Here is a 20,551-nt window from a genome sequence, read left to right as displayed (position 1 = left end):
ATAATTAATTTTTTTGTCAAGTATTTTGTAAATTGAAAATGTGGCACCAATGGACTCTCTTGTATGATGATGATTTACTAATGAGGCATACAAAATTATATTGTAGGCCAGGTGACTACAATTTCAAAATATATCATATAATTAATAGTTGACAAAAAAACCAAAAGTTAAACAAGATTGATTGAAATCGGCAAGTATAGGGGCACACCTGATGAAATCAAAAATGCAGGGACACAAATGATTTAGGGTGTAAAAATCAGGGAGATAAAATGAAATTTGGTCTTTCTAAATTAACTCGGTCTTGGTCGTTTCATCAATTTATCTTATCAGGGTCTGATAAAAAAAATTGAATGACTTCAATTCAATAATAGGACTACATTGCGACTTTGGATTAGTCGAGAGAGAGAGAGAGAGAGAGAGAGAGAGAGAGAGAGAGAGAGAGAGAGAGAGAGAGAGAGAGAGAGAGAGAGAGAGAGAGACCACACCATATTAACCGGAAACGGATTTTTCCTCGACAATTAGTTTAGTGCACGCACCCCCCATACGTAGGTTCAAATTATCAAAGAAGGTAGAAATGCCAAAGGAAATGGGACCAATTGCAACAACCTTTCCAGTAATCAGCTAGGCCTATTAAGATTGCAACAACCTTCCCCTTGGCTGTTTGTGTAAACTTCTCAAACAAAAACCCATTATTATGTACATAACATATTTCTTTCTTATCCACGAAGACTCTTCGTTTAATATAAAGTGTTCACTTGTGAAGCGCCAGATAAAGTTATGTATCTGGCGTGCGCAATTGGAATAAAAAAAGTGAAAAAGACTTATTTTAGCAACAAAATTAGAAAAAGACTTTGCCCGGGCCAATCGACTATATAATTCCGACAATGAAAGGGCTTTCATTGTTCTACTAATAGGAGATAATATAGAAAAAGATCTCAATATATGGAGACAGGAACAACATTATTGGAAGAGACAAACAAGCAAAGAGGACGAATTAGTTTTCACTTTAACCCCTTGGATGGAAGCCCTATAAAATATAACGTAGACACACTTTTTTTTTCTCGTCGAATACAATACACACTGTCTAACGGGAAATTATAGTAGTGGTAATGTGTGCAATGGCCTTATTACCAACTCGGAGGTTGCAAATCAGTCATATCCCTTATTTGGTTGTTCTATTAGTGGCAGCAGCTCAGGCACCGCCTCCTCAAGCCAAGCCTAATTGCCCAGAGATCTGCGTTGACATCCCAATCCCATATCCATTTGGCATTGGTGCCGACTGTTTTCTCCGACCAGAGTTCAACATCACTTGTAACCGGTACACCATACCCCATCACCAAAGTTCTCCATCAGTACATTCACCTTTCCCGTACATATTACGGACTTTTCCCATGGTGAGGGTGAGTTGCAAGTAATACAAGCCGTAGCCAGTGTGTGTCATGACGAGGGCGGATGGTATATGTACAAGATGTCCAGCAACAGCACGCTCGAGCTGCCACCTCCATACACCATCTCTCACAAGAACAACTTCTTCACAGTGGGGTGTAACAGTGTAGCAGTGTATCAAGGTTACCATAGCAAAGTCCCAGATCTAGAAGAAAGCTACAAATTAAAGGCGGGTACACCGTGAGCCTGTGTCAAGATGCCCTTGGCACAGCTCATCCCATCAATTCTTGCAATGGTTTCGGGTGTGGCCAAAATGCTATACCTAGTGGACTGCAAAACATGTTAATGGAATTGTATACACTTGATCGCATCATTAGAAATTGGAACCACTGGAACATAGAGCCAGTCTGTCTGTGCAGCTATGGCTTCATTGTGCAAGATCGCAACTTCACATTCTCTGGGAACAGAAGTTTTGAAGAACTGAAGACAACAACTAGGCAGCTTCCGGTAGTTGTTAATTGGGCAATTGGGCATGAGACATGTGATGTAGCAAAGAAGAAGTCACAGACTAACTCATGTAAGGAACATAGCGACTGTGTGGATCGTACCACCAATGGTACTTCATCTGGAGGCTACACTTGTCGGTGCACGACAGGCTACGTTGGGAACCCATACCTCTCAGATGGTTGCCAAGGTGATAAGATCTCTACACTTATAACACGTACATATCCCTATTTATGTTAATTGGTGGTATATATGTTAGTTGTCCGCAGCAGAAATATTAATATTAATTAAATTAATTAGAACTCAGAAATGGAATTTTCTACATTTAAAAACTTACCGATAAATTTGACAAGACCCACCCCGAACTCCACCCTGGAATCCGAAGTGGCCCTGCGGGACCCACCTTTAAAGGAGATTTACCAAAAATTTCGGCATAACCTCCCTTAAAAATGGTTAACCCAAAAACCTGCGGAAAACCAAAATTCACTTCTAATTATCCAACCACAACTCCTGGAGCCACCCTGCTCCCAAATTCAAACAATCATCCCAAAGCTAATATCATCATACATAATCTCCAAAGGGTACAAGTTACTACAATCACCAAAGTTAGGTCATCGACCTCAAATATAATACATATAAGTTGGGTCACATATCCCTTAGTAATCAGAGCATTCTAGGAATATAAATAGACAAGGAATACAGTAGGTTAACCAGGTAACCTACAGAAGGTGATGGCGGAAGCAGGTGCGGCACTATGGCTCACACTCGTACACCGAGCAACAACACTGCAATCTGGGCATTTGAAACCGAAGGGCCCAGGGAAAAGTATATAAAAACGTTAGCGTGAGTGGACAAAAATAAGTAATTGAAAGAAAAAGGGTTTTATACTTTTCCACAATTATCTCAAAAAAACTCCCGATGCATGCAATAAGAAAAAAAAGACCGACTAGCCCCGCTAGTCAAGAACAACATCAAAAGAACATGGGGAAAATGGGTTCACCATACGGGAATGGAGCCCCTCAGGCTCAACCTACCCTCGACTGCCACTCACACATAGATTGTGCGAGGAGGAGAACTAATAACCCCAACTTCCATTCACACATAGATTGTGTGAGGAGGAGAATATCACCTCGACTACCACCCACGTGAGGAGGAGAAAGCTACCTCACTGCCACTCACAAACACAAAGTAAGTCAGGAGGAGACCTATTCACATGACCCGCGTATGGTGAGGAAGGAGATCGTCCAAAGCCAGTAAATCTGTATAATTTCCCCACTTATCTCACGAAATAAGAATCCAAGTGTATAAAGACGTGACCCCGCACGCCAAGATCATCTCAAGTTCCAATATAAGTAGGGTATAAAGAAGTATAAAGTTTTGCTTCCTCGAATTCTTATTTCGTAAATCTCATAAAAAGCTCAAAGAGCTGAATATAAATATAAAATCAATAGTATAAATTCCCGAATCCGCATAAAACAAAATCCTCACATCGAGCATAACGAATCTTAATTCAAAAGTTCAAACCAATAAGTCATTCAATAATCCAAACCAAAATAAAATGCTCGATAAATAAGTTGATAAATCGATAAACTCAAGATTTGCGGAATATAATTTGCATGCATCAATTAAAATCAAAGGTCCACTCACTATAAGCGGTCAATCCTGACGTCGCTCGTGATTCTCCTCGTATGGAGACTCATCTCGTCCTGTACGAATAACAATCATAAATATATATATAATCCACAGGACAGAATTTTAATTTCACGATACTTAATTGGAAATTCAAAACATCCCCCTTCCTAACATCCGACTCCTCAACCCTCTGCAATATCCATCCCTAATGCTCCAACATTAATCTGTCATTGATGCAATACCTAGAGTGAATTCGAAAGGAATCCGGTGATCGAATTCACGATAATCAATAATTAATCATTTAAACTCAATTTGTAAATCCTCCAATTTCCACCAAACTTCATGCATTACATTCTACAATCATTATAGGGTATATAGGATTAAAACGACAATTAAAACACAAGTCTACGCGCCACCACACGCGCCGGCGGCGGCCTTCTCCGATGACCACCAAATTCCGGCAACAACATCATCTCAACAGACCCAAACAACTTCTCAACTACAACATTGATCAATTTTACCTCTAAGTGGCCGAATCAAGCCGGTGAAGGAAAGCCCCGAAGCTCCAAGAACCCTAGAATGGAAAATTGTCAATTCGGCTTCTACAATGCAAATTGGAATGAACCACCTTAGAAATAATCACCATCAAAAACCGTACCTTCGATGGGAATATGGCGGCCGGAGGTGGCCGGAATGGCCGGAAATCGGCAAAATCCCAAAACTGCAACCGGGGAGGAATTTCCTTCGATCCGAGCTTTTCCGGCCAAATCGTCCAAAGATACCTCCACAGACGTGACCGGGGGAAGAAACCGAGCTTGGGGTGGCCGGATTACGTCCGGAGTCGGCCGGAAGAGGAAGAAATCAAAGGGGAAGAAATTCGGCCGAGAGGGGAGGAAGAGCCGGGGAGAGAGAGAGAGAAGGGGGGGGGTGGGTTTTCGGTTTTGGAAACCTACCCTGGTAAGTTTCTATTTTTATCCAAAAATTACCATAAACAGTAATTTTCGTAATTCACTCATAACTTTTGCATACGAACTCCGATTTTTACGTACCACATATGCACGCGCTCGGTTTAACGCCCTCTACAACTTTCATGAAGGAAATTTTCTCAAATTATTAACTCACAAAAAGTCAATTTTTAACCACCCCCTAAACGTTAAAATTATAACCGCGAACGGTAACCAAAAAGAATTTCATGCAACTCAGTAAAAAGGGTATCTCAGATATGGGGTGTAACAAAATTTGTCACATGTTTAAGGAAAACCAAAATTGAGAGAGAATTAAGTCGTACTTTCATTGATAATAGGGGCTTCTTTATATAGAGGATTACAAGACATAGAATCAGAGTTGTACAAGGAAAGATAATCATACAATTAATCGGATATCTATGAATATCTCTGAGAATATCTCTAATTCGAAACCCTATTACAACTAGGTCAAGTAACCTAGAGTTTGGGCCAAACACATATTTTGGATTTACTTGAACACTCACCCTTGTGTCGCCCAAATGTGGTGCTCCTCTCGTTGCCTCATTAAAAACCTTGCCGAGTAACAAAAACCCAGTGGGACAAAAACAACTTTGGTTGAAGGGGAAAAAGAGCACAACACTGATGAGGACTGCATCAAACACACCCTTCACATTTCGAGACCATACATATAGACATCTCCCCGTGATGTTTGCATCTCCCCCTTATGACAACGGTCATGGAAGTTCAGATAACTTCCGCAAACGATGCTACCAACATGTTTCTCGAAAGTGGAATTTAGGCAATGACTTAGTGAGCAAGTCTGCCATATTGTCCTCATATTGAACCTAGTTCACTTTGATCTTGAGGAGAGTCTATTGTTGCTGATTATGCTTGGTGTTGTGGCTTTTGATGTAGCCTTGCTTCATTTGTTCAAAATAAGCAGTATTATCCTATACACTCGTAGGCTCATCTGTGGTAGACTTCAAACCACAATTGTTCGAACATGCGTAACTATGATCCAATCCATATGCATTCAAGAACCACTTCATGAAGAGCAATAATCTCTGCATTGTTAGAAGATTTAGCTACTAGGGTCTATTCTATAGACCCCTAAGATATTACAGTCTTTACCCATGGTGAACACTTAACCAGTTTGGGAATGACCTTTGTGTGGGTCAGAGAGATACCCAATATCAGCAAAACCTTCCAAAACACATGTCGTTTTGGGATGGGGATAGTGGACGCAGGCCAGTGTTGGCAGGGTTCCTGGTGTGTGATGGTTCCGAATCCATCATCTCTATGTAGGAATAGAACAAGCCCATATCAATAGGACATCTCAAGTACCGAAAGATATCTTTTATACCAATCCAATGGTGTCACGTTGGCGCAAAGCTATATTTAGCTAATAAGTTCACTGTAAAATGAGATGTCCTGTCATGTGCATTGAGCTAAATACAATAATGCGCCTATTGTACTTAAGTAAGGCACTTCTGCCTCTAGCACATCTTCGTCATCATCCTTCAAACGAAGAGGATCATTTTCAGAATCAAGACTACGGACGATCATGGGAGTGCTTGAAGGTTTGACTTTGTCAAACTGCCTAAGCATCTATCAACGCGATGCTCAAGTTCCAAACTGAGACATAATCGTGTTCTCCCAAAATTGTTCATCTCAAAATCAAATTTTAAGTGTTCAGTGGTTTCCCTTAATTCTTTAAGAGCTTCCAATGAAGATCATGTCCAACATGAACCGCGATAGAGCCTGAAACTTGTTGGCATATCCTTTCCCAATCAAGTAGTCAGTAGTCACTTTAGTGAGCATTTCAATCTCTTTGTAAAATGTGCTATGTGGTCTAGAGCCACTTGACTTGGGTAAATGAAGTTCACTATTAACCTTCATGTATATTCCGTATCTAGATCCCCATATAGATATGTAGTGACCACATTTGTAAGCTGCATGTTCAATTATTCGGAAACTACCAAACTAAAAAGGTAGTAGAGTGCAATGACATCTATTACGAGAGAATATGTCTCATCGTAGTCGATTCCAGGGGGTTTTATGAGAAGCCTTGCACCATAAGGTTAGATTACCATCTCCTTTTCTCATCACACTTTCTAACGAAGACCCATTAGTCAACAGGTTTTTATGTTAGGAGGTGTTGGCATCACTGTCTCAAAAACCTTCCTCTTCATTAGAGAATCCAACTTAACCTAGATCGCATTTTTCCATTTAGGCCAAATTTCTCTTCGTTGGCATTCATTCATCAATGGAGAGTGGTTCAATATCATCAGACTCAACAAACTCATGCGCAACAAAATGCGCAATTACATCATCAATTATGATGGAGTTTCTATCCCACATGTCATATACACTAGTGTAATTTTCATAGAGCTCTATATTCTCAGGAATAGGTTCTGACGTTGAGGCATCCCCCAACGATAGCCATAATCCAGAAGATTCTCATGAAACGGATTTTGAGTGTCGATGACCCAAGGATTGGGTGCATCTTAGCCGGGGCCATGGCCTATAACTCCACAGTGCCATTCTCTATGGCGTTGGTGCCATGCCTACCTCCATGTAGGGTGGCGCTACGTCCTCTCATAGTGACGTCCTTCCTTGCAAACATATTTGCAGCAGATGTGTGATCTCATCACTTTAACAGGGATCTAGATGAGACATAGTCGGGACAGGCCACGACAATTCATGTCGTTCCAGCTGAACATCCATGTTCTTATCTCACCCTAACGACGGGAAGACTGTCTCATCAAAGTGACAATCTGCAAATCTAGATGTAAGAAGATTGCTTAGCAAGGGCATTAAGTGGTGGACGATTGTTGGAGTCTCAAATCCAACTGAGTTGCCCATTCATCTATAAGGACCTATCAAAGTGCATTGTGGAGGCGCAATTGGCACATAAATGGCACACTCAAATTTGCGTAAGTACAAGATTGCTACCTAGTCACTAGCTGTAACATAGAGGTAGATTGAGTGGCGGTGGGTAGTATACGAAATAACATAGTTGAATGAGATATTGCATCACCCCAAGTGGATATAAGGACATTGGTGTGCATTACCAATATCTGGGCTACCAATGTACTCATTTTCGAGAGACCATTTGGGTGTGTACATGAGAATATGATATCCAACATCAGTCCCATTGCAATAAACATGGAAAGTGGTCGATGTAAACTCTCTAGCATTGTCAAATCTAATTGACTGAATAGGATGATCTGGGGAGTGAGCCCCTTGTTATATGTTATGTGCTAGGAGTGTAGCAGAACCAGCATTACAAGTGGACAATGGCACAACACGTGACCAACGTGTTTGCTTATCAACCAATATCATGACATATATATTTAAACGTCCGCAAATTGGTTGAACTAGTCCACAGAATCCACATCGACTTTATGTAAGAATAGAATGAATATTTCCATATCCTTTGCATAGGGTGGTCTCATTCTTAACTTCCCTAAGGAACAGGCTTTGTAAAATGAGCGAGAGGCTTTAGAAGCAACCAATGAGGATTTTGGTTGGGCCTGAGCATCTAAAACGCTAATTGAAGTAAAGTTGGTGATTGCAACATCACCAAGGACGCCATCACCATGATGGACACCATCCACGATGTTATGGATAAGGACTGTGCCAACCCTGGGCTGGTGGTAGATGGCGGCGACGCCAGAGGCAGCGGTGACGGTCATACTTAGTCCAGGAATCACTTTTGATTCATGCTTCGTTTTGCTTGAAAGAATGGATGTCTGTGTGAAGTCTTTAGTAGACGGATCATCATATCATGACTAGGATGACCTATTCTATCGTGACAAAGCCAATATGTGTCTAAATCCAAGAGATATTCTCTCATAACTTAATTTATTGGATTTAATAGCTCGAATAGTGACATAGAGTCCACTAGAGAGACACATAAACTTCTAAGATGCGCCTTTGTTCGCAATCATTAGAGGTATTGTAAAGGAACTCATTTCCGTTGTCTACATGAGTTTTCGCATGGTATCCGTTGGCTATTCATAAGGTGCGATTTTCCCTAGGAGCGTAGAGAGTTTCTGTGACAGAGGGTGCCATTTGGCAAAGAAAACTTGGGGTATTCCATGTCCTTGAATTAATACTGATGGCCCAGCTATCGTAGTCACAAAGTAATATGCTCAGAATCAAAATGCAGTCATAATGAAAAGAACTCGATATTTTATTCATAAGCCAATGAAGTACATCATTGGCTCTTATCCATTAGGCTAATCTAATCCAAATGCTAGCTAATGCAAAACAAAGCATTAGAGAGATGTTGGTGGTGCAAAGCTCGCTTAAGAACCACTTATCTCAAAACCTTTCTAAACATCATAATTATTTTGAATGAGCCTATGTGAAGAAAAACTAAACCAATGACATTTACTACAAAATACATCGCAATTGCCTATTACAGCTCTTGGAAAAATAAAGACTTAAATAGAATTAGCGATCTATTGATCCCAGCCAAATTTGTAGTTTGTAACCCTTCACTCTAGATCATCTTCTTGATCTTCTTGTTCCAAATAGTGATCGTCTCTTGCTTCACAATATGCTTTGTAGGCGGTGACAATTTTTTCACGACCTCTACAAATGTGTGCCCAATGACCGGATACTCCACATCGAGAACATACATCTCTTTGCTCAGACTCCATTGATTGAGGAGCTTTGAAAGGTCATTTAGATGGCTCTTAGTGCTGGTGGCGCCACCAACATGGCCAGAGGCGTTGCCTCCCTCTCTCTTTCCACGTTGACCTATTCGATTCCGTGTTTGCCTATTTTGATGGTTACCTTCCCAAATAGAGCGATTATATGGACCAGAACGTCCAGAAGTATCCCTAAGATTAGGGTTTCACTCTTGGCGCTCTCTCTTAGGGGCGCGATTATAATTGGATTTCAGAATATGCTCTATTTCCACGAATCTCAAATTATAGTTCTTCACAAGGATGTTGTCATGCTTTTTAGCGACATTCATAACTCCAATGAGCTCATGAAACCTTGTGATCTGTCCTGCAGTAACATCGATTCGATAGTTCTTAGCAACCACCAATGCAGAGACGGGGAAGGTAGAGAGAGTCTTCTCAATCAACATCGCATCTGTGATCTCTTTACCACAGAATTCCATTAAGAATTTATTTCAAAGTGCTTCCGAGTTGTAGTCAAGAACTGACTTGAAATCACAGAAGCGGAGGCTATGCCATCTCACTTCTAGGTCAGGAAGCAGGGAGTCACGGACATTGTCAAATTTTTCTTCGAGTGAAACCCACAGCCTTCTGGGGTCTTCTTCATTCATACACTCATATTAGAGTGAATTATCCATATGACGAGTCATTAGGATGATGGCTTTCGCCTGATTTGCCTCTAAGGCTGTTCTATTTGCTACCAAAGCTTGAGCATGCTCAACAGTTTGCAAGTCCTGGCTAGGCTCGAGAATCTGATCCTTGATTTCATCGGCCTTGAGAGGCTGCCGGACATCAAGAACCCACCTGTGATATCCAAACTCAGTTGTTCCCAATGGAGCAAAGTCCAATTTGTTTAGGTTACTCATCTTGAAAGGGAACAAGAAAATTTCTGAGTGTAATCGCTTCTAAGAAATTACTAATTTCTAAGCGTAATCACTTCCAAGAAATTAGGAATTTCTGAGCGTCATCGTTTCCAAGAAATTCAATTCCAAGACGAAACAATGACGTAAGTGGCCGATCATAAATTCTCTACAAACTCTAAGTTTAGAGATCTCAACAAGCTCCAAGCTTGGAGTGAGCACGAACCCCCACAATTTAGCTTAATTAGGTCTCCCCTATGATGAAGAAAGGGAGATAGAAGAAGGGTGTTTGCAAGTCCCCGAGAAAAAGAATAAAAACTTCAAAAAAAGGGAGCATTTAGTAAAAATTACCTCTAAATAGGTCGCCGGCAGTGACCTATCGACAGTGCTGACGTGGCATCGGAGCTGACGTGGCATGCTGACGTGACAGTGGGTTGGGCTTTGACTTCTTCTAGGCTTCTCCATTTTTTTTTCCTTCTTCTGCAGGCCGGTTCAGCAACTTCTAGAATGGTTTTTAGAGTTCTGCTTCTAGTTCCTGAATTCTGGGATCGAAGCGCTGCTGGTGGCAAAATTTGGTAGCAATCGGAGGTCCGAAAGGTGGTGAACCGATGCAGGGATCCCCTTTTTGGTACTTGGAAGGCTGGTTCGATACTTCCGGTGGCTAGTTCAGTGGTTTTCCGCTAGGTTTCGGTGGTTCCGCCTCTGGTTTTGGAATCCTGGGATTGAGGGTTTTAATATATGCGGCGGCAGTGACTAGGGTTTGAAGGCTACGAATTTAGGGTTTCAGGGTTAGGGTTTCGTGCTGGTAATGTGTTTAAGGAAAACCAAAATTGGAAAAGAATTGAGTCGTATTTTCATTGATAATAGGGGCCTTTTATATAGAGGATTACAAGACATAGAATTAGTGTTGTACAAGGAAAAATAATCATACAATTAATCGGATATCTATGAATATCTCCGAGAATATCTTTAATTTAAAATCTTATTACAACTAGATCAAGTAACCTAGAGTTTGGATCAGACAAATATTCTAGATTTACTTGAACATCACCTAATTTATTAGTTGCTTTTTTACAAATATTGATGAGTGCCTGCTAGTTCCGAACTTGAACCCATGCAACAAAGGAAAGTGCATAAATTTACCCGGAACTCACACTTGTGCATGTGATAGTGGCTACAGATTAAATGAAAACAAGACCACTTGCGTGGAAGGAGGCAAAGGAAAGAGCACTATCTTGAAAGTTTCATTAGGTATGCTCTAGCTAGCATTAAGCTATTTACTGTATATTAGTATGCATCCTTAGTTATATATGATATGTATATATATAAGCATACCAGTGATACATGTATTAGTTATTAGTTATTCATATGTGAATATGTGATATTCAAAAAACATTAAAAGTAGACTAAACCAAGAGGATTTGGCTCCTCTGCAGTGACCGTGAAGTTCATTTAATTGCGGAAGCTCAACACCAAATCAAATTTGATCGTGACTTTTCAACTGTATATGTGCAGGTATAGGTATAAGCATGTTTGTCTTACTGGTTGGAATTTTTTGGTTGTATTATGGAATGAAGAGAAGGAAGTTCGAACAACTGAAAGAAAAGTACTTCAGAGAAAATGGTGGCGAGAAGTTAAGAGAAAAACTAGCTAGTCACTAAGGGTCTGTCGAGACAGCAGCCAGGATCTTTTCCACGGCAGACCTCAAGCAGGCCACAAACAATTACTACAGAGATGGAATCCTTGGTAAAGGAGGTTACGGAACAGTTTACAAAGGAATACTTCCAGATTATAAACTGTAGCCATAAAGAAGTCCAAAATCATGGCCAAGTCCCAGACTGATCAGTTTGTTAATGAGGTGGTTGTTCTCTCTCAAATAAACCATAGAAATATGGTGAAGCTTTTAGGTTGCTGTTTAGAGACAGAAATGCCTTTACTAGTTTATGAGTACGTTAGCAATGGCACTCTTTATGACCACATTCATAAAAGAAATGGAAAACGTCCACTTTCATTAGGATTGTGATTGAAGATTGCAGAAGAAACAGCAGAATCACTTGTGTACTTGCACTACTCAACATCAATGCAAATCATGCACCGAGATGTGAAAGCAACTAATATACTACTGGATGAGAAATTCATACGGCCAAAGTATCAGACTTTGGAGCTCCAAAATTGGTTCATGAAGATCAAGATCAACTGTCAACTTTAGTGCATGGAACAATGGGATATTTAGACCCTGAATATCTTCAATCAAACACACTCACAGAAAAGAGTGACGTCTATAGTTTTGGTTTTGTACTTGTGGAGCTACTAACAAGCAGAATGGCACTTTCTTTAGACAGGCCAGAAGCGGAGCGGAGCCTAGCAAACGTCTTTGTTTGTGCAGTGGACAATACTTCGCTGCCCAACCATGGGCAGCACTTCCTAACCAACACTTGTGTGTCTCACTCAAGGTCCAACACGTGGTTTTTTTTTAGGCCCGTCTCTTTCTGTTCTCCTTCTTCCTCTTCTGTTCTCCTTCTTTCTCTTCACTATTCCCTATCGGCTGCTCACCCCGACCATCCCCAAACCTCATTCCTCCTCCTCCTTAATCCTCAACCCCTTCTCCACTCCCTATTGCCGGTTTCCAGTCACCACAACCGCCTTCCTCACTCTCTCAATCAAAGCCTACACCGCAGATCGAGATCTCTTCGTACTTGTCTCCGGCAATGGCAAATCCTCCTCCGGGATACTATTCCTTGTTTCGCAGCAGTACTATGCTTGCTTCCTCCACCTCCATCGCGGTCATGAAGCACAGCGCCACCGACGGAATCTAGATTGTGTAAAAGGCATAATTGGCTTAGGAGGACACGTGTCTCCCAGTTACTGGATGTGGTCAGCTTTGGCTGACCATACCTGGTCAGCGAAGTTTTATCCTTGTGCAGTGGAAGATGGTCTATTGATGAAGAAGTAGTTAACGACGGAAATTTTGAGACAGTTGAAAAAGTTGCCGATCTGGCCAAAAGATGTATAAGCATGAAAGGGAGAGAAAGGCCAACTATGAGGGAAGTAACAAGGGAGCTAGAAAGACTGCAAATATTGCCAAAGCATTCAGGGGGTGAAAAGCCTGATTCTTCTCCTAAAGAGACTGACTACTTGCTTGCATCACCTTCAAACGCTTACGTTGTCGATGTTAAGGGTGAAGGCGATGTGGTTCCATTACTACCAGTATTGAGTATGACCAGAGCAAGCAAAATCAAGCCCAAGTGTTAAGGGCTTATGACATCGGACGATAGTTGATTGATTGGCTTTTCTTCAATTGTTGTGTAATTGCATTGCCTTGCAAAATTTATAACAGTATGCATGTCGATCATCATCCTAAAGCTGTAATATGAGAATATGTGGTTAAATAAAAGTGCACTACCCAGTGTACTGCTGTAATGTAGTTGTAAAGCTATAAATGTATTACTCTTTTTTTCTTTCTGAAAAATGCTTTTGTTGAGAGTACAGATTCCGCATAGGAAAATGAGAAACCTTGCCTATGACTTTATAAGGGTTTGAGCCACTCCATCTATTGCAAAATTAGTTTTGGATGCGAATCCCAAAAAATCAGAGCGGGTTATTCCATGTGTGCATGTCTCGCGGTCACACGAGCTCCAAGCCACCCAATATAAATTGTCTACGTGTATGGATTGAAATTTTTGTCACACTTGCAGGGGCATGTTGAGAGTATAGATCCTATATGGAAAAATGGGAACCTTGCTTATATGTTTATCAGGGTTTTAAGCCATTTCATCCATTGTCAATTAATTTTAAATGCGAACTCCAAATTATTTTATTAACTTCTACGTCTATATCAATTGTAATTTTAATTTTCTTTTTCATATATTATCATGTAATCAATTCTTTTTAGTAAAAATTTTTAATGCACGTCAAACATTGTCTTGTAAAGATGGATGCCGAACATTTAGAGAACAAATATATAATCATTGTATATGGAATCTTGCTACTCATGCTGTTAGCTGTAATCTTGGTTGTTGCTGGGTTGAGAATCATGGTCAGTTGAAGCACACACACTTAGGCCATGTTTGGTTGACTGGAAAGGAAAGGAATCACTTTCCTTTCCTTTGGGAAAGTGTTTCCGAAGGGGGGGGGGAGGGAATCAAATTCCTCCACTTTTTCCTTTCCTTTGGGAAAGTGTTTCCCTTCCTTGGCTGTCCCCAAACGCAGGAAAGGAAAGTATTTCCTTTCCCAATGCCCACTTTCCGGGAAACAAACATGGCCTTATTGTTTTGCACGTGTGGACTCTAGATGCTGGAATCTTTTTTACTACTTCCGGGCTTATTTCCTCTTCACGGTTGGTTTCTTGTAACATTTGATTACTGCTTGTACTTCAGTCTAACTAATAAAAGTGTTTTTATTTCTTCTAAAAAAAAAAAAGAATCGCCTTGATGGGGCTGTTGAAACCTGAATTAGCTGTGTATGTAATCAATTCTGATCTCTTATGAAACTTTTGCTTTCGATTGAAAAATAATAATAATAATAATAATAATAATCTCTTATGAAACTTTTACATCATTTGACCCGCGGGCCTCGGCTCCCGTAAAAGTCCGCCCAACCAATCGAAGAAAAGCCCTGCCTGAAGAACAGCCCATTTCAGCCCAGTTCGCAGGGGCATAAGATAGGGCTAGGGCGGAGGGTTCAAAGCCCAGGCCCTGCCCAAAGCCTGGCCCATTAAGCCCGAATAAGGCCTGCCGGACCCTGCCCGAAAAGGCCAGTGATAATTTATATATGTCCATATATATTAATATATATTAGTTATTTTCAAAGTTGGAGAGCAAGTATTTCAACTATTAGTTAATGCCTAACATCTTTAACTACAATTGCGGAAAAACATACCACACATATAAATGGACTATATTCAGTTTGCCCCTCCAACTTTGGAGCAAACATCAATTTGGTCCTTCACATTTTTCTTGTTTTAATCATGATCGTCTCTGCAATTTCAATTTCCATTACCTGAGTCCAAATCTCGAATTTGGCTTTGAACATGATGTCACAAGTTAACTTGGCACCGACAGCATGGCCCACAAGTAGGGCAAAATAAACATTTTCACAATAAAAAAAATACTATACTTCAATCCGTAAAAAAAAAAAAAAAAAAAAAAAAACCGTTACGTTGGCTTCAATCTCTTCTCCGCTCTCCCTTTAAATTCACCACCAAATGACCCACATCCCAACGCCGTCTCCACCTCCGAATTCCGAAATACCCACCGATCCCAAATCCTCGATTAAGAATATATCTAAAAATTTAGAGAAAAATTGAAAGATTTTACATGAAGTTTGCATTGCAATCACACCGCGTTAGAAATTAGATCCCCTCAAGAAGACGACTATGGAGAAACGTCTTTGACGGCGGACGTTCATCAGCATCTCCTTCTCCTTGTTCAGCCTCGCCGCTATGTCTCCAACTCCAGCAAGGCCTTCTAGGCCACAATAACTGGACTCAGAGGCTTATTCTTTGATGAAGGAGGGGATGAATTATTGTTATAGAAAAATCGAAGCTCTATTTTTGGAGGGGTTGAATTGCGAATCTAGGGTTCGGTTTGATCTGTATATGTGTTTCTGATTAGTATGGAAATCGTGTCCGATTTGGCGGCGTTCGATGCCAAGTTGTTGCAGCTCAATGAGGTCTCCCCGCTCGCATCAATCCCAGCTTCCTTCAGTCGTTGTTTAAGCAGTGGCTTTCGCTTTCAGATACTAATCGCCTGGTAACTATTTGAAAATTTTGAATGTATTGGATTATGATATGCATCTCTCATTGAGTTTTGATGAATCCGCCAGGACTAATTTGCACTGGCTGGACATTGCTTGTGGTTGCGGTAGTACAACAGCTGTAGCTTCAGTCCTTCACTGGGGGAATTTTTTTTTTTCCTTGTTTTTGATTTTGTGGTTTTGGTTTCCATTTGTGATTAAGTCCCTAATGATTGTTTTGGAGAGTTTGGTTTTGGGGTAAACAGAGAGATGCAATGAGAAAGTGAATGATTTATATAACAGAGGGGAGAGGAGGGAATAGAGAAATGAGAAAGGCAAAGATGAGAGATGCAATGAGAAAGTGAACGATTTATATAACAGAGGGGAGAGGAAGGAATAGAGAAATGAGAAAGGCAAAGATTGGGGCGGCGCCGGAACGACCTACATATGCACATCGGGATCGAATCCGAGCTTAACCCCATTACTAGATGAAGAAGAAGAATGAGGTGGAAGGTTGAAGGAGGCTGTGGATCAGAGCAAAATCTGAACAAAGGGTAGTCTGGACATTTTGCCCTCCGTGTTAGTCCAAAATCTGAAAAGTGGGCCATGCTGTCGGTGTGAAGTCAGCTTGTGACGTCGTATTCAGAACCAAGTTTGAAATTTAGACTCGAGTGATGGAAATTGGAAGTGCAGGAACGATCATGATATATTGAAAAAAAAAAACTCAGGGACTAAACTAATGTCTGCCCTAAAATTGGAGGGGACAAATGAATTTAGTCCTATACAAATATATAAGGGCAAATTACTATTCACATCCTGTACTTTGGGCAAGTTGACAGTTTAGTCCCTAACATTTTAATTTTAACAAGTAACTCCCTAGACATTCGAATTTCAACAATTTGGTCCAAAATGACCATTTTACCCCTCACTTTCTCCTTTTTTATTATTATTTTAAATTCTTCTCTTTTTTCCTTTTTTTTTGTTTGTTATTTTTCTGCTTCTCTCTCTCTCTCTCTCTCTCTCTCTCTCTCTCTCTCTCTCTCTCTCTCTCTCTCTCTCTCGGCTCAGCAGTGCGATCCAAAACCCACTGCAGCCTCTCCCACCTCATCTGCATCTTCCCTCAGGACACTGCCCTCGCCGGACCCTACCTCTTCGACCTCGCCACCTCGCCTGGTGCCTCAGCGATGGAGCCGACATCTGTGCCTCATTTTTTTCCTCTTTCTTTCCCTTTGGGCGCACTACTTTATCTCTCTCTTCCCGACCTCTCTTCTCTCTTCTTTCCTCTTTTACTGCCGGAAACACCACATCCGGCCACCACCTCACGTCGCCATCACTATCAACCAAATCAAGATGGAAATCCGATCCAAGCCCAATCTCCTCGCTGCCAAAACACGATCGGCAGCCTCCGCGTGAGGTCCTCTAGCCCACGACGCCACCTCCATTACCTTTCTCTGCTTTCAAGCCTCCATCTCGCCTCACCGTCACCGTCACTCGACTCAGCAACCATCAATCAGCCAAACCCAGAAGTCATTACACCAGCCGACGCCGAAACAAGAGATGAGGAAGAAGATGCTGACCAAGATCCAAACAAGACCCAGAAACAGTAAGCTTCATTTCCACGCCTTTCTTTTTGTCGACCAAATCTGTCGAGTCCAATGCCTCTACCTCTTCATTGTCGTCACATCCTGGTCTCAGTTCATCAAATCGTTAAGTTTGGAGAGAGAATCGACGGCGAGAAGCAGCGACTGCTCCGAAGGTTCTGTGGTGTTTTCCGGCGACCGATTAAGTTGCATGTGGTGTGAAACTCACTCATCTCATCATAATCTTCAAGCCTGTGTAATTAGTTTTCGAATTGGATGAAGTTTTGATGGTTTACGTTTCTGGGTAGCTACGGCTCCGCCTTGTTCTTAAACGTCCGACTACTTCGGCCTTTCTGGGCTCCGTCTCTTGCTCAGCTGCACTTATAGGTCAACAATCGAGAAGTTTGTTGAGTTGTTGATGTGAAAATCATCAGTTCGTCACCATCCCCGTCTCGGCAGTGAGTTCTAGGAACTGAATTTGGGTCAATTGAAGTTGATTTCAGATTTACAAAGGTATAATCCCGACCTTGAATCACAGTTTTGTACTTGGTGATAATTGGATGTTAATCTTTGAAAGATGAGGAATTGGATTGGCTATGCGATACTGCGATGTTGTTTGCATGTGCAGAATGGGTGTTTATGTCTTGGTTTGAAATGTGCAGAATATGAGAGAGAGAGAGAGAGAGAGAGAGAGAGAGAGAGAGAGGATAGGAAAAAAAAAAAAAAAAAAGAGGAAGTGAGGGGTAAAATGGTCATTTTAGACCAAATTGTGTGAGATTTGAATGTATAGGGAGTTATTTGTTAAAATTAAGATGTTAGAGACTAAACTGTAGACGCACCCAAAGTACAGGGGGGACCAGTAATTTGCCCAATATATAATGATCCTTTTAAAGGGTTTTCAATTTCTTCCTTGATTCGCAGCTGTTCTAAAATTAATAATGGCTCATGTAGCAAACCAACAAAACCCTAAGAAAATTACAGGAAGTTGCCTTTGTAAATCCCTTAAAATGAAAAACTCATTTCCACATTCATGTATAATAACATTATAAATTAGAATGTAAAAATTATCATAAAACATGATTAAAAATTAAACTTTGGCCCAGCCCAGAACCATTTAAATAGCCTGCCCTCCCCGGACCTGGAAAAGCTCGCGAGGCCTTAGGCCTTGGGTTGGGCCTAGGCTTTGATTTTTTGGAAAAAGTCCAGCCTGACCTGGCCCATAAAATTACATAAACACGTTAAAAGCCTGACCCGGCTTGGACTGAGCTTGTCAATTTTGGGCAAGGCTGGGCCGCCCCGGCCCATTGACAATCCCTAGCCACATGCCTATAGAACTAATCAATCAGTGCACAACTGCACACATGGAGGTGCTTTGAATATTTCACTTAATAAATGAATGGTATTTTCAAAAGTTTAGATATTGGGTCCCACGTAATTTCTAAGTTTTGATTGAGCAACCATACCAAACACATGGCACGACTCTCATACATAAGAATTTCTTATTAAATTCAGTGATGGGTTGAGATTTTTGTCACATCAGTTGTCACATAATGTATATAGGATACATGTGCTACATAAACAGTTAATAGACTTCTCGTCAACAATCCAGGGGGTAAGTTGGAACTACCTATTTTGATATGCAAACGAATGCATCAAGCATCTCATTCATAAATCTAAAACAAAAACCCATTGATATGGAGTGTTAATACAATATTTTTTACAGGTGAACAGCCAGGTAGATATTCATAGAGCTGGTGCACCCTGCCGCGGAATCAAAGAAAACTCTAATTTGCATGTGTGTGTCTATATATATATATATATATATATATATATATATATATATATATATATACACACACACACGGATGCATTCCAAAGAGGACGTCCGCGGCGTTGCAGCCCAACTCAGGCCACGACGGCGCGGTGCGGCTTGCCGGAGGGAGGCCAAGGGTCGTGCGGAGGGGTCTGCGGTCGAGTGGAGTCGCCGGCGATGGGTTTTTCGGTGCTGCACAGAACCTGTAGTTCCAGGTGAGGTGGTTGCCCAGAAACCGGCAACCCTGACCTCCTCCGACCTCGAACGGTGCCCAGAAGCCGTCTGAGATGCTTCCAGCCCGATTCGCTCCGTCGTCGACGCCTGAGCTAGGCTGCAGCGCCGGCGTCCGCACTTTAGCGAAGTGCAGACGTCCGCACTTTAGCGAAGTGCAGACATCCGCTTCAGAACCCTCCTGTATATATATATATATATATATATATATATATATATATATATATATATATATATATATATATATAGAGGGAGGTTCCAAAGAGGATGTCCGTGAAGCAGCAAACTGCGGACGAAATACGTGTTAGCATAATAATCAACTTAGTTTTCCTGCGGGTCCCACCGATATCATCTTCTCTGTTTCTCACCCTCAGTCCAAGGGAAGTCAACACACTCCTTGCTCCGTCTCCGTCTCCATCTTGATCTCCTCTGTCTCTCCGATCTCTAAACCCAGAAACAATTGATTAGAAAGTTTAAACCTTGAAATGGGCAGGGCCTCAGTGTTCATATAAACCACTGTTCTCATAATCCCATCCCCTTCGACCCTCTCGCCCCTTCGACCCTCTCGTCGCCGACATCGAGCGTCGCCGCAAGGACCGCAAATGGGAGAACGATCACTTGGATCGAGAGTCTGCCCCCACCGCCGAGTCTCCAAGAGAAGAAGATCAAGAATTTGGGTGATTGCTCGGGAGAAGATTCAAGTCAAGAAGATCGACAACGCCACGGTGAGGCAGGTGATGGATTCACATGGGTGGACGGAGGATTGTGAACTTGGGATCTCCCAGATGGATTTGTTCTGAAATTCTTGTTCAAGACTTCTGACTCTCTTTTAGTTTCTTTGTTCAAATTTCGTGATGGTTTTGCGGGAAATTGAATTTCTGATTCATTGGTTATCTGAGATTGTTTGCTTTGATGAGCATTCAAAGTTCTTTTATTTTAGGTGATCGAAAACAACAGAGTACCTCCGCCGTCAATGGCATCCTCCTCGGCCGCGTCTTCCCCAAAACAAAGTCGTCGACATCATCGACTCTGTCAATCTCTTCCACTCCCAGCTAGGCTTAATACCCAGATTAGCAATCAAAAATCAAAATTAGTTAACAAAAATCAATTGCCAAGAATAATGCCCAGATAATCAATACTCGAATTCATG

General features: G+C 41.4%; 1 pseudogene; it reads left to right on the top strand.

The window, feature by feature from the left end:
- The first annotated feature begins 1,118 nt into the window (after positions 1–1,118).
- LOC112164226 lies at positions 1,119–13,296 on the top strand (annotated as a pseudogene).
- The last annotated feature ends 7,255 nt before the right edge of the window (positions 13,297–20,551 follow it).

The sequence above is a fragment of the Rosa chinensis genome, chromosome 1, assembly GCF_002994745.2.
Source record: "Rosa chinensis cultivar Old Blush chromosome 1, RchiOBHm-V2, whole genome shotgun sequence".
In the NCBI taxonomy this organism is placed as follows: domain Eukaryota; kingdom Viridiplantae; phylum Streptophyta; class Magnoliopsida; order Rosales; family Rosaceae; genus Rosa; species Rosa chinensis.
This window is presented reverse-complemented; position numbering and strand designations above follow the sequence as displayed.